The sequence below is a fragment of the Capsicum annuum genome, chromosome 7 (genome assembly GCF_002878395.1).
Source record: "Capsicum annuum cultivar UCD-10X-F1 chromosome 7, UCD10Xv1.1, whole genome shotgun sequence".
NCBI lineage: Eukaryota > Viridiplantae > Streptophyta > Magnoliopsida > Solanales > Solanaceae > Capsicum > Capsicum annuum.
In genome coordinates, this window is record NC_061117.1 from 170,071,946 (window position 1) to 170,087,218 (window position 15,273).

The window sequence follows — 15,273 nt, forward strand, 5'->3', positions numbered from 1 at the left end:
AGTTGTTGAAGTTGTAAGGAGTGTTATTCTTGAGGTAAGAGCTTTGAAAAGACGTGGAATATTGAATCCTGTTGTTTAGACTAGTATTATGGTGTTATGTGTAGTACCTTGCAATTTAGAGTTAGGCTTGAACATGGTGAGAGTATGTTGTTCAATTTAGACTTTGGTTGGGGTAGTCATATGTACCCATGTGAAGGTTATAAGTTGCATAAAATAAAGTGTAGTACTTAAGTGGAAAAGTATAGCTGAGAAAAGTGTTTGAGAAGTATTGCTAAGCTTGAAAGTTAACAGTTGCACTACGTAAGGCATAGTAATCCTATTCTAACTTTGGTTCTATATGCCTATATCCTATGTTATAGATTTGTAGCCATGTTATGATTCCTTATTTAAATTCCATGCTCAGATTATTCCTAAAATTCTTTCCCTCGATTGTAACTCTTGGAGATTTCATCGCATTAGCTATCACTTCACAATTCTATATGTATGACTATATCAAGAACATTTTATGTGAGTTCTAAACTCTTGGCATGAATCAACTCCTTATGGTCAATTAATTCATCTCAGAAATCAATTCTATGATTTGAGTATTATCATTTCAACTTAGTCATGTCCTTTATTAGCATACCTGTCATGTCAACATCATTCCATACGATTCTTACATATGTGTACATATTTCATATGTATCAGCTGAGTCGGTACCCTATCAAGAGGTGACTCCATTTACGAGACATGATCAATTTTAGAAATTTAGTTTCAATATAGTAATTGCATTCTTTTCATCCAATCAGCCATCATTTGAGGACGAATAATCCCAAGGGGGAGATAATGTGATACCTTACATTTTTGGGCTAGAATTTGAATCGTTGTTACTATGTAAATCGACCTGAACCTAATGATTCTATGTTAACATAAGTGTGTTGATCAATTACATTGTGTAGGAACATCTTTGAATATGAATTGATGTCACGACAATCTCCTAACTTAAAGATAAGTTGAGAACTTTTCTATCGATTAAGTTATAGTGGATGTTTCATTTTTGGTCAACTTCCAATGACCATTACTCATATAATATAAATATTTTAAGTGTCCTAATATATATATATATCAAATAAAAGATCTTTGAGTCTTCTTTCCAACACATATGATTTTACCTTAATTAGATATAAGAGTAGAAAATTATGCTCATTTTACCTTAGAATGTCTGTCTGAGAGAAGGTGACGACTTGAGTTGACAAGTTGTCAACTAAGTGATGAGTTGTCAACTTATTCGTCAGCCTTAACCAGAAAACACCTTAAATCATTAGAAAAGGTGACTAGTAAGTTGACAATCCATCAAGTAGTTGACAAGTTGTCAACTAAGTCATCAACCTTAACTAGAAAGTGTCCAAGTTCAACTAGAGGTTGACGACTAAGATGATAAGTTATCAACTGGTTGACAAGCTGCCAACTTAGTTGTCAACTAAAAATTCCTGCAATTTTTATTCAGCTTCTTTAGGGGTATTTTGGTCTTTTAATCACCTCAAACCCTATCCGTACGACTTAAATCACCCTAAAAAGATACTTTAACATCATTAGTCAGTTTTTAATGTTTATTCTCCTCTCAACTCTCAAGAGAAAATAAATTAGGGTTTCTTCCCAAAGTTCAACTTCCAAGGATCCAAATTCATATTCTCATTCAAGAAATTAAGGTATGTGGGGTTTGAGCAAGGATAACTTTTCATTCTTGTACCCAAAAGATTTGGTTTTTGCAATTAAATTTATGAGATTTTCAGTTAGGGTTCATTCCTGTAATGCCCCAAATATGGTAACCAGAATGTTACACGGTGCTCATGACCCCGAAGGACCACAAGCTAACCCATGACTAATATCTGTACCTGAATATTGCATAATATACTATATAAATGCAGAAATAAAGGTTGTAAGGCCGTAAAGTTCAAAACTGTAACATAACTGATAAAACATAACATATGGATTGGGTATGAAATACCCAAAACAACTGAAATAAACTATCTAAACATACTTTAGTCTGAAAAGCCTCTAATTGACCGTACTGTCTGAATAAGAAATTGATGGGACATGTCCCCAACTTACTCCAACTATTGAAATAAATTAATTAATAGGATAATAAAGTAATGGTCATGTCCTCGAAGGATGAGAACTTACTGCTAACTTTGACTGTGGCGACTGGAATGCTACTGATGCTCTAGAGCTCGTGCTTCTGAACCTATTGTATAAAGCACCATAGCGCAAATGCATCAGTACGTTTGAATGTACTAGTATGCAGATGAGATAGGATGAATGCAAAAGGTTCATATGCATGAACTATACTAACTGACTGAATAACATAAACGTAAGAATACATGCAGGAATACATAGTAACTGTAACTAAGTTCGTGATAATATGATTACTGGGTTTGAGTACCGATAACATGAGATACTGATAATTGTATAACTTAAATAACTAATACTGAGCGACTGTATCTGACAGCCTAGTTTCTGATGGAACTAGCTGAGTTTTATTCTGTTCTAAGTTGAGTGTATCTGACAGTCCTGAATCCTATAAAACTATTTGAGTTCTATTACTGAGACTGAATAACTATATCTGGCAATCCTAATTTTATACTGAAACTGTGGGAAGTAGTCATCTAATCGACATGCCTTAAATAAAGCAATATAGCTGAGTTGGGGTCCAATATGTAACCCTAATTAGAAGGGTGTCAATATCGTGCCACTGGTAAGGACAATATGTGAGTAACCCTCATATAGTAGGTAACTCTGGTGAGAATGGTGGGAACCCTCATATAACAGGTTAAGCCACCTCATCTACCCTCATATAAAAGGCTATGATATCTCAACCTACGTTGGCTACATAGTTCTGGAATGCAAGGATTACTTCAAAGAATCACACCATCATATAACAGGTGGGTTCCCATCCTTGGGTTCACTTGGTGATAATTTCTACTCCCATCTGAATAGACACTAAACATGATTAACTAAACTAAACTAAACTGAACTGAGTTAACTGAATTTTCATTGACTGATGGAATACTACTGAGATTACTAAGTTTTCCTGAGTCATGAGACTGACTGAATTCTATGGATCATGGCTTGACTAAGAGTATATTGAAAACACAACACTTATTCTAGGCTCACAGCTAAATTTTCTGGTACAAGTACCCCCAGGACTCGATAGAAGAAAACTGACAAAGCATGACTTTCTTGAATACGCGACCAACATCATAATCCATAATACAATAAGTTGGAGATTTCATGAAGTACATGTTCTAAAGCACCACAATGGCTACACATATATCCATAATTCATTGGCTAGGACATTTATCAAACACTGGACATGCATAAACTTGTACACAAATGGGGATTTCATATTATCATACTAGTATGGCACTTTTCCTTCACATAGGCATTTAATCGAACACATGAGGAGCATTCTTTGGTTATACAATCATCAACACATCTAATAATCATGGATGCATCAATCAACATGTAAATTTAAGGATTTATCATGATTATTAAGTAAATCACCACATTATAGGGTCAATCATTGGAATACGTAATTTTAAACATAAATCAAAACCCCACAACATCATGAAAATGAATATCAATTCAATTAAAATCATGAACATTCATAAATACACAAATCTTGGATTTTGAAAAGAGATTCTTGAGCTTCATGGGTGAAAGGGACCCATGAATCAACACATGACATACCTGGGTTATGAGTTTTCTTACAGTTCTTGGACTTGAAGAACTTGAATTTTTTATTTTCTTAAAGAAGGATTTGGATCTTGTTCTTGGTGATTATCTTTGAGAGAAAACCCTTATTTGATGTTGTAGATAGTTAATGAACTTATGAGCCTTTATCTAATATAATTAGCGGATAAAACTGGTAGAAAAAGACCCAAATACCCTTTAAAAATGGCTTTAAAATAGTTGAATGAACTATGTGATGGTGGGTGCTATGGTCCATTGCTGGGTCAACAGTCCGTTGGTCCTGACCTTCGTGCCTGGGCAGAATAGGGGTTCACTGCCTTTGCTGCAATAGCTTGGGCGACGATCCATCGCTAGCTCAACGGTCCATCAGCCTGAGTCATTTTCATTAGGCAGAAGGTGGTCTCACTACCTCCACTACAATGGTTTGGGCTACGGTCCATCAGCCCTCATCGTCACACTTGGGTAGTTTTGACTGCATTCTGTAAAAAATACCGTAACTTTCTACCCCGATACCGAATTTGGACGAAATTGGTATCATTGGAAAGTTAATTCAATTTTCCCCATGACAAAAAGTAAAAATCTTAAAAATTCCACGTGTAAGCAAATGGATTCATCTTTCAAAGTAAGTTTCTAACATACTTGGGACGATTTCAAGCTAGGTAGAAGTACGGGGTATTACAATACCCAATTTTCATGTTTTTGAGATTATTGCATTATCATATGATTTAATGTTTAGTTTGTACAAGAATTTACCTTTACTCATGTTATTACTTATATGATTGTAATTATGAGATAAATTTCATTATTTTGACATGAAGTTTGATGAATTGATAAAAGATTTCAATTTGAGCATGGAATTTGATATTTTGATATGAAGTTTCTATGAGAGAAAGAATGATTTCAAGCTCAAGCATAAGTTACTAAGTTTGCAAGAAGTGTAAGCTTGTAAGCTCAAGTTACAAGTATTACAACATAATTAATGTTTAGCTTGATCTTATGATCTAAGATAAGACATGAAATCCACAAGTTTCCTCATGAATATGATTTAAGTAAGAGAATCATAGTTGGTTTTCAATTTATAAACCCAAATTCTATTTTAAGGTGATTTTCAAAAGTATGAGTATATACGTATATGTTTTGGGAGTAATATTTAGCACCAAGAGGGAAATGTAGGTTTAGTGTATCCTATTCTCCAAAACCTATGTGCCATCGTAGGTTTATGCTTAGGGGCTTCGCCAGAGAGTGTCCCCTTCTTTACCTAATATGGGGTAAGTATAGTAATCACTTTAAGTTAAGGTTTTATTTTGATGGCAAGGGTAGAATAGCTCTCCTCAATGTGGGTTAGACATTGGACTCCATTATAGCTCACATGGTTTATTTCTATTACAATAATCTCCCATAAAGAAATAAATATAAAAATTTTAGAAATTGAGTGTAATGACTAACTAAGCTTATCAGATTATGATTTATTATTAATGTTTTAATGATATTTCAGCTTTTAGTTTTATTCATAATCAAGGTGAGTCCTTCACACTTAGCATGCATGATTTAAAAGTATGTTCAACTTCAGTTTTTACTTATTACTTTCACCCCTACATACTCAGTGCATTTCAAAGTACTGACCATACATATGTGTTTGTGGATACATTGCTTCATGATATAGGTATCAGTTGTAGCCCACAACACCATGATCAAACATAACACAGCTTCCAGCCAATAGGTGATAAGTTCTCTTAATTCAAGGACTCAAGTCAACTATAGTTCTAGTATTATATGTCTTATTCAGTTGTATTGATTTGGTATATATAGGGCCATGTTACGGAAACTTGTAGTTAGTATTAGTAGAGGCTTCATAGACAGACAGTCAAAACTAGTGTATTTAGTTTCAGCTTCCTTTTTATATCCAGTGTTGTAAGCTTTTGAATAGTTTTGTATTGAACAAGTTCAGCTAATGACATCTCTTCCACTTCTTGCTTCTAGTTTTATGTATTTGTTTAATTTCTCATGAATCATGCCAGTATCATGGGTTAGCTTAGGATTTTTTGTGGTTCTAAACACCGTGTGATGTCTAGGGTGTAGTCTCGGGATGTTACAAAAAATGACAATGTTCATATTGATATTTAAAAATATTACTTTTGATTATAATTAATGAAAATCCTTTAAAAAGGGATATACTTGTCGAATATAATGAATAAATTTGGGTGTAAATGAAAACTTAAAGACAAACCCATAACAACAACCATTTTTACTAATTCTTCTCTAGCTACATCTTTATTATAAATTGATGATGAGCTGGGGACAGTCGGGTTAGACAAGTTTGAATAAGTCTAAACCATATAACCTCCTATACGTTTTTTTTTGCAATGGAGTACAATTTTTTTTAGCCTTAGCCTCCATTCTAAATGAACAAATTCCTTATTATATTTCCTCAAATGCTTTGTTAGCTACTCTATCCCTCCATTTTTTTCTCCCATCAAATATTTTATAACTTGCTTGTATTTATTGCAAGTAATAATACTTTGAACCCTATCATGCTCCATAAATTTCCAAACTTAATCACCTTGGAACGTTTGGTACCTTTGACCCTACAAAACGTAGGTAGAGAGACAACTTCATCACCTTCTTCCAGAAATTCTATAGCCGGACTAGTAGGGGTAGAGGTGTCACCTAACTATTGTTCTTTTATGTCACCTTCTTGCGGTAAGTCTTCTTCAAAGTTATCATAATGTCTATATAGGATCTCATAGTCTAATCGCATACTGGATCCAATATTGAAATCATTGGATTATGATAAAGAAGTTTCTTGAACATCACAAAAGTTGAGCGGTAATGAACTAGTTGTAGCACTACTTTATTTACCCTTATGAAAAATCTTTTTAAGCATTGATTTTTTACCACAACTTTGTCTACCGGTATTCATAATTAAATTTAAATATAATTAAACTATTAAAAAGAAGAAATATTAAAACTAATAAAAATATTAATAATGAATGGAAATGGAAGAAAAAGTAAAAATGTGAGTTCACTTTATTCAAGAGTGTTTCTACCATATTTGTGGGAGAAAGGAACATTCTTGTGCTTAAATTTAGAAGCAATCCTTTATGTGGATAATGAGGCAAGATGAAGACAAGCTTCACACCATTGGCATTGTCGTTCAACTCGACTTTGGCTTTGAAATTTGGATTTGGATTTGTCAAATGATCGATCGAGAGACTATCTTTTTGGATAAAATTTATTTAAAACTTGAGAGTTTATTACCCAAAAATTCAATCTAAAATTTCTTCATTTGTGTATGTACACAAGAATATGTGGACGTATGTCACAATGCACCTCGAAGGGATGCAACCCTTCGAGGCATTATGTGTAATGAAACAGTGATCTGTGCACATCTGGCTACCTATGGATATAGGTGTCAGCACAGGTCAAAGATAGAATATTTTAGTTTGGGTAAATTACTGACCTGTTGTCATATGTGACCATCTATGGCTGCATATATCCATCTGCAGCTGCATGTGGCTATTTGTGGCCACAGAAGTGGTTTGTAGATCAAGCGATATTTCAAATAGATGTTATTTTTAAGAACCATTGTTTCCTCTTAGAATAAACACCTTTTGGCTATAAACAACTGATTTTTCCTCAGGTATGTGCATGAAACTTTAAAGTCAAAAATATTTTCTTCTTCCTAAAACCTCAAGTGTGATTTATGAATCATTGAGTGTGTTCAAAGTTTGGAAAATTTGAGGTACCGTTATTTACTGAAATGAATCATTTTATCCTAGGATGATATATTCTATTAACCTAAGATACTTGAGGGGAATAAATTTCTTAAGTACATACCGTTAAATCAGTGGAGTTGATTCTTTCTTTCTTCATCTTTTTCTAAACATTGGTTTTACTATTTTTCTAGAAAATAGTTTGAACTTTTTGGTTGTTCTTTTGAACTTGGTGTTGAAGTTTAGATGTAAATATAGATTTTGTATTTGAAAAACAACAATCTTAAGGTGTAACGTCCCGAAAGTAGCCCCTGATTCAAAACAAGTAAATTCAATCTCAAAATCATGTACTTTGGGCACAAGAATAGAAAAATAACCTTGTTCATAAACCCCACATACCTAAAATTTCTTAACTTGTGAAGAGAGTTTGAACCCTAGGACTTGAAATATGAATTTGTGTGAGGAACCCTAATATTGATATTCTTGAAGATAGGAGGAAAGATTATGTTATTAATTGATTGAGGAATAGAGTAAAAATAACGCCTCTTTGGGGGTTATAGGTCGTGGGTTAGAGTTATAAAAGGGGAAAAGACCAAAAAAACCTTAAACTGAACTTCAGAGAAATTGATCATCAATCTTTATGAGTCAACCATACGACTTATATGGTGAGGATACGACTAGGCCTATCAGCTTATAATAGTGGTAGAATCGAAGATGGTATAATTGATCAACATACGATTGGTAGCATATGACTCGTTACCTGTCTTTACGACTTGGAAATAATCAATCGTATCCTGGACAGAACCCTAGGGATCCTACGCTGAGGAACTCACGAATTTCCTTTATACGACTCGTACTATTCTTGAGGACTTCTAGAGTCAACTCATAACTTGAACAGAACTCACATCACCCCTCAGTAACATGGGTATGAATCATTATATACGACTTGTATGGAGTATGTACGACTCAAGGGAAAGGGACTTATGTTGGACAGTGGCTTTCAAACATGGGGTATTACATAAGGAAATTACTAATCTACATTTTTATTTCAAGATATTAAAATATTTTCACTTTCTACTCTATTTAAACTTGATAGTTATTTAAAGATATAAAAACATTATCATGAGTCAAAGATTCATTCAACTAACGATTAGAATAATATAAGATTTTCATCGTTAAACTAGAAACAAGTAGCATAAAGTGTAAGACTTTATTGTTGGTATTATGAAATACTAAGTTGTTTGTATTATTATGACACAAAATGACTAATGAAAATTGAGTCAATGATGGAATGGCGAATGTTGCAGCAACAAAAATTACTATTTGAGTTGTTTGAATGTTGCTCCTGCCATGGCACTAGCAAAAAAATCAAAAGAAATTATGGTGTTGATTTCAAGTATTGGTAACAGAAAATATTGTTTTACTTGAATACCTTAAGTCTATATAGTTTCATCACAAAAAAGGTCCAGAGTTGCCAAAAGAAACTCCAAAAAAAAAATTTCTTAGCAATTGAATCTTGAAAGCACTCAAACTTTTTTATGTAAGAGTTACATTTTGAGCACTTACAAGATGATTCGTAGAATATGTACATCAACATGATGACCTCAAAGAAACTCTGGGATGTTTTAGGAAAGAAGTACAAAATATAAGATTTCAAAATGAAGAAATTCATCTTTGCAAAATTTTTGAACTTCAAGATGGTAGACAGTAAAGTTGTAGTTACCCAAGTCCAAGAGTTGCAAGTCATAATGCACAATCTCTTTACTGGAGGTTTAAACTTAGATAATACCTTTATTAAAAATATTATGGTTGTTCTTGATACTCGCATAGCCATTGATGTTGGTTTGGACATGAGCAATGCTTTTTAAGTGGCTACAATAATCGAGAAGTTACCATCTTTGTGAAAGGACTTCAATTCTACTTGAAGCATAAGCACGAGGAGATGTTTGTTGAAGATCTCATTGTGAGATTAAGGATTGAAGAGGATAATAATGTGGTAGAAAAAAGGTCTAGTGAGAATTCTACAATAAGTGGAGAAAATATTGTAAAAGATGATCCCACTAAATCAAAGAAGAAAAGGAAAGCATTAGGACAACAAAAGAATCCTCCTAATAAGAAATTCAAAGAAAATTGCTTTAATAGATGCAAAGTTGGCCAGAAGATTGGAGATTTTTAGGCTCCAAAGAAGGGCGAGAAAAAGGATCAAGAAAAAATAGATGAATCCAAAGACGACATGGATGGACTTTGTACTATGCTTTCAGAATGCAATCTAGTTAAAAATCCTAGAGAGTGGTTGATTGGTTCCGGTGTCACCCGCTATGTGTGTTCCGATAAATAACTATTTGTATCATATGATCTAATTTAAAATGATGAAAAGGTATTCATGGAAAACTCCACTACTACAAAGGTTGAAGGAACAGAAAAGATTTACTTGAAGATGACATCGGGCAAGCTTGTGACACTAAGCAATTTTCTTCATATTTTGGAGTTGCGAAAGAACTTAGTTTCTACTTCACTTGTGACTAAGAATGTATTCAAATTTGTATTTATTTCTAACAAAGTTATAATAAGTAAGGATGAAGCGTATATAGGTAAAGTTTACCTTACTGAGGGCCATTTTAAGATCAATGTAATGATAATTGATATGGTTAAAAGTTATAGTTCGTCTTACTTACATGAGTCAAATAATTTATGAAATAAATGTTTAGGACATGTCAATTATAAAATCTTGTGAAAACTGATTAGTTTGCAAGTTTTTCCTAACTTTGAGTAAAGTAAATCAAGGTGTCAAACATCTATTGAATTGAAGTATGCTAAGATCAGTAGAAGTCTGTTAAGAAGAGTTCTAATCCCTTAGACTTAATTCACACAGTTATTTGTGATATAAAGTTAACACCATCTCGTTGTGTGAAAAAGTATTTTATAACTTATATTGATGATTTCACTAGATATTGTTAAGTTTATTTGTTGAATAGTAAAGATGAAGCAATAGAAGCATTTAGACAATATAAATCTGAAGTTGAAACTTAGTTGGATAAAAAGATTGAAATAATAAGAAAAAATAGGGGTGGAGAGTATGATTATCCTTTTGTAGAGATATATTTAAAATATGTAAATGTCCATCAAACTAATGCCTCGTATTCACCTCAAAAAATGGGATTGTATAAATAAAAAATCAAACATTGATAAAATTAATAAACGTCTCACATATAAGTTCAGGTTTAGTGCAAAACTTTTGGAGGAAGCTACGCTTACAGCTAAGCGAATACTCAATAGAGTAACCCACAGCAAAGCACAATCTATTCCATATGAGAAATAGAAAGGAAGAAATCCATCTTGAAATGTTTTAAAGTATGGAGGTGTTTAGCCAAAGTTCAAGTTCCTATATCCAAAAGGGTTAAAATAGGGTCAAAGACTGTGGACTATGTTTTCATCAAATATGTTATAATTAGTAAAGCATGTCAATTTTTGGTTCATAAATCCAAACAATTGAATATCCATGATAGTACATTAATTGAATCAGATAATGTTGAGCTCTTTGAACATATTTATTCATATAAAACTAGACATGAGTTGTCTAGTGAAAGATCTAAACGATCAACGGATAAATCAAAAGAGAAGGCACTTAATAAAGAGAATCTAACATGTAGTAAGCAACAAAAAATGTTGACTTCTTTTAAATTAGATTCTATAACATTTCTTCCTGAAAATAAGCCTCAAACATTCAAAAAAGAGATGTTTACAAACTCATATTTTTGGAAAGATACGGTCAGTAATGATATTGATTCAATCATGAGCAAAAATATATGAGAGTTGGTTGATCTTTCTCTAGGACATAAACCTTTAGGTTCTAAATAAATCTTGACACATGCTCACAATAACAAAGATAACATTCATTCATATGTTGGTTGAATTAGTGGTGGTATATGGTCATGAAATCCACGAATTGGAGGAGAAATTTACATGAAACAACCTGAGGATTTTGTGGCTCCTGGTGAAGAAAAGAAAATATGTAAACTTGTTAAGTCACTTTATGGACTAAAATAAGAAACCAAACAGTGACATGCAAAGTTTGACCAAATCTTGGCAAACAAATTCAAGATAAATAAGCTTGATAAATATGTTTACATTAAAGACACTTCAAATCACAAAGTCATCATTTGTATGTATGTGGATGTCATGTTGATTATCAGTGGAGATATTGTTGACAAAAGTGCTACTAAACAAATGTTTGAGATCAAATTTGATATGAAAGACCTTGAAGTAGCTGGTGTGATCTTAAGAATAAGAATTTGTAGAACTCCATAAGGTTTGGCATTGTCAATCTTATTACATTGAAAAAGTATTTGACAAGTTCAAGTATTTGCATTTTAACATTGTCAAGACTTCATTAGACGTGAGTTTTGTAATTTAAAAGAATGAAGGTGAAAGTGACTCATAATTGTACTACGGAAGAGTGTTGGGAAGTCTGATGTATATCATGAATTGTACGCATCCAAATATAGAATAATCTATTATTAAATTGAGTTGGTACACATGTAATATAAATTAAACTCACTAGATAGCAATGAAAAGAGTTTTGGGGTATCTAAAACATACGCAAGACTATGCTTTGCATTATAACAAATATACTGTGATAATTAAAGGATATGGCGATGTAAATTGGCTCATCAAATCAAATGAAGTAAATGCATGAGCGGATATGCATTTACTCTAGGTGGAGGAGCAGTTTCTTGAAAATCATCCAAATCAAACATATATTGCTTGCTCTATAATGGAATATGAATTTATCACATTAGATAAAGTCAGTGAAGAAGCTAAATGGCTTTGAATTTTCTTGGAAGATATTTTGTATTTGACCAAACCTTTGGCACCAGTGAATATACACTATGATAGTCAAGAAAAAATAGTTAGGGAAGGGAGCATAATATATAATGGTAAATCTCATCATATAAGATAGAGACATAATACCATTAGAGAACTACTCTCTAGTGGAATTTTCACAATTGACTATGTAAAGTCAAAAGGTAATGTGTTGGGTCCACTTACAAAAGGTCTATCTAGAGAGAGAGTTGAGAAATCATCAAAAAGAATGAATTTATGGCCTAGGACAAATCATCATGGTGGTAACGCTACCTAGCAGATTCGAGGTCGTAAGAGTTAGAATCAAGGAGATCAAACAAAGTTGTGACTAATTATTCAACATTGTCAATTAACTCAACTCATTCTCATTAGGAAGAAAATGTTTAGGAAATAAGGATAAATCTTATGGTTTAAAGCTTTTTAATTGTTTCTAAGTTTGGTCGATTTAACCAAATAGTTTGATCTATAGGATTAAATATTTAGGAATCACCTATGTGAGAGTTAAGTGGAAGTCTCTTCAAGGAGAATGATAATAAAGGCCTCAAATAAAAAAATCATGAGAATCACAAACGATAAAAGGCAGGTTGTGTGACTTGTATTGTCTAGTTGTACACAAAAGTTCGACGGCTTAAAGATACCACATCTATTAATTTATTGAGTTCATCCGATATAAGTTTACTATAAAAAGTTCTAATAAAACTATTCACGTGCAATTAGTTTTTGCTTGTATATCGTAAACTTGTCCACATAATTTTTGATAAAATATCCATTTCTCATTCACATGAGGGGTTGTTGGGTTCTAAGTAAATTGAAAATGAAAATGAAGGGAAGGAAAATGGATAGAAAAGTGAAAATGTGAGTTCACTTTATAAAAGGTGTTTCTCCCACATTGGTGGGAGAAAGAAACAGTGTTATGCTTAAATTAACAAGAATTTCTTCATGTCGATAGTGAGGAAAGAAGATGACAAGCCTCGCACTATCATCGCAGTTGCTCATTCAGCTCGACTTTGGCTTTGGGATTTTGATTTAGATTTGTCAAATGATTGATAGAGAGACTATATTTTTGGAAAAAATTCATTTCAAACTTAAGATTTTATGATTCAAAAATCAATGTAAAATTTCTCCATTTGAAGACTCACATGAGCATTTGTGGACACATGTCACAGCGCACCTCAAAGGGACGCGGCCCTTTGAGGCACTGTTTTGAAATGAAATGGTGACCTGCATACATGTATGGCCATCTACAAACACAAGTGTCAGTACAAGTTAAATACAATATGTTTTGGTTTTGGTAAATTACTGGCCTACAGCCACATGAGGACACCAGCGGAAGCAAACAGGGTCTACAGGTCAAACGACATTTAAAAAAATTTGCAATTTTTTAGAACTCTTATTTCTTTTCATAAGAAACACCTTTTGAATATAAATACTTGATTTTTTTCTCAGGTATTGGAATGAAATTGTGAAGGAAAAAACATCTTCTTCTTCTTAAAAATACAAAAGTGAATTACGAATTGTTGAGTATGTTCGAAGTTCAGCAAATTTGAGGTGCCACTATTTGCTAAAGTAAATTATTTTATCCTAGAGGATATATTTCATTAATCTCAGGTACTTGAGAGGAATAAATTCCTTAAGGATTCACCATGAATTTGGTAAACTTGATTCTTACTTTCTTTATCTTTTTTCGAAACATTGGTTTTACTATTTTCTAGAAAATAGTTTTTCTAGAAAATAGTTTGAACTTTTTAATTATTCTAGAAGTTGTTCTTGAACTTGGTGTTGAAGTTATTATTGTAAATATAAATTTTGTAGCCAAAAAATAACAATAGATAAATACAAATGTAAAGAATAAAAATATAGAGATTAAAGTAAACAAATAGAGAGATTAAAGTTGGAATGAATGTACCAAACGTCTGTATAAAAGCAGACGTATTTCAAATGTCAGAATTGAAAGATGATAATTAAAGCTTGATGAGATGAGCACTGTTATCTTGGAGCATATTAGGAGGGGCTTTCATATATGGATGATAACTTAGATCCCGAAGGAAGGTATGAAGAAATAGATACACAAGGTCATGGGCAATCAAGATGCCATTTGGGAAATCAAGAAGGTTCCTTATGGGTTATTTGGAAATATTAACTTTTGGATTGTTTTTGTGATAGACTATTTTTGTAAAGGTAATGACTATAAATAGTTGTCTTAGCCATTTTAATCAATTAGATTTTGATTGATAGAATTGTCTTGAATAGACTTGATATTTAGTTACTCTTGATTAGGGTAGTAAGTGGATTCAATTCCAATTCTTTTCTTAGATCAAGTGATTAGAGTGGATTCCAAAATTTCTTGTGTTATCTTCTTTGAATAATTGATCATCGAGTTATCATATTGTGAATTCAATTTGATTTCTTATGCTTTTAATTGAGTTCTCTATCTCCCTTGGTTTATTTATTGTTCAATGTATCCTTTCTTTCTTCACTCCTCATCTCTTATTTCTCAACTATTCTTTAATTTTTCTATTTAATTCTGCATTTTGATATTGATTTTAGTCACCTCAATTTGTGTCTATCTAGTGTTAACACTTTTTTCATGAAAGATAGTACATTGGTATGTGATTTTTTTCCATGTTTTGATAATGTGCATATTGAGAATATGGATACACTAGTTGATCCTATTGATGACCAAATTGATCTTTCTAGAAAGATCAATTTGTGTTCACCTAGTTTTGATACATGTTCTTTGAATGATAGTTTATTATCAGTTGATATTGATATTGATCAACTCATGTGTAATGACAACATACTAAATGAGGAGTTTTTTGATAAACTTGAGGAACCTCAATTTAGCATTGGTGTTGATATAGTTGGTCATGTAGATAGTCATGTGAAGTCATTGCACCTAAATAATGAATCCTTGAATTGTCATCCCATTCCTTGTTTTTCCCATGAGGATTTTGAAGTGGATTAT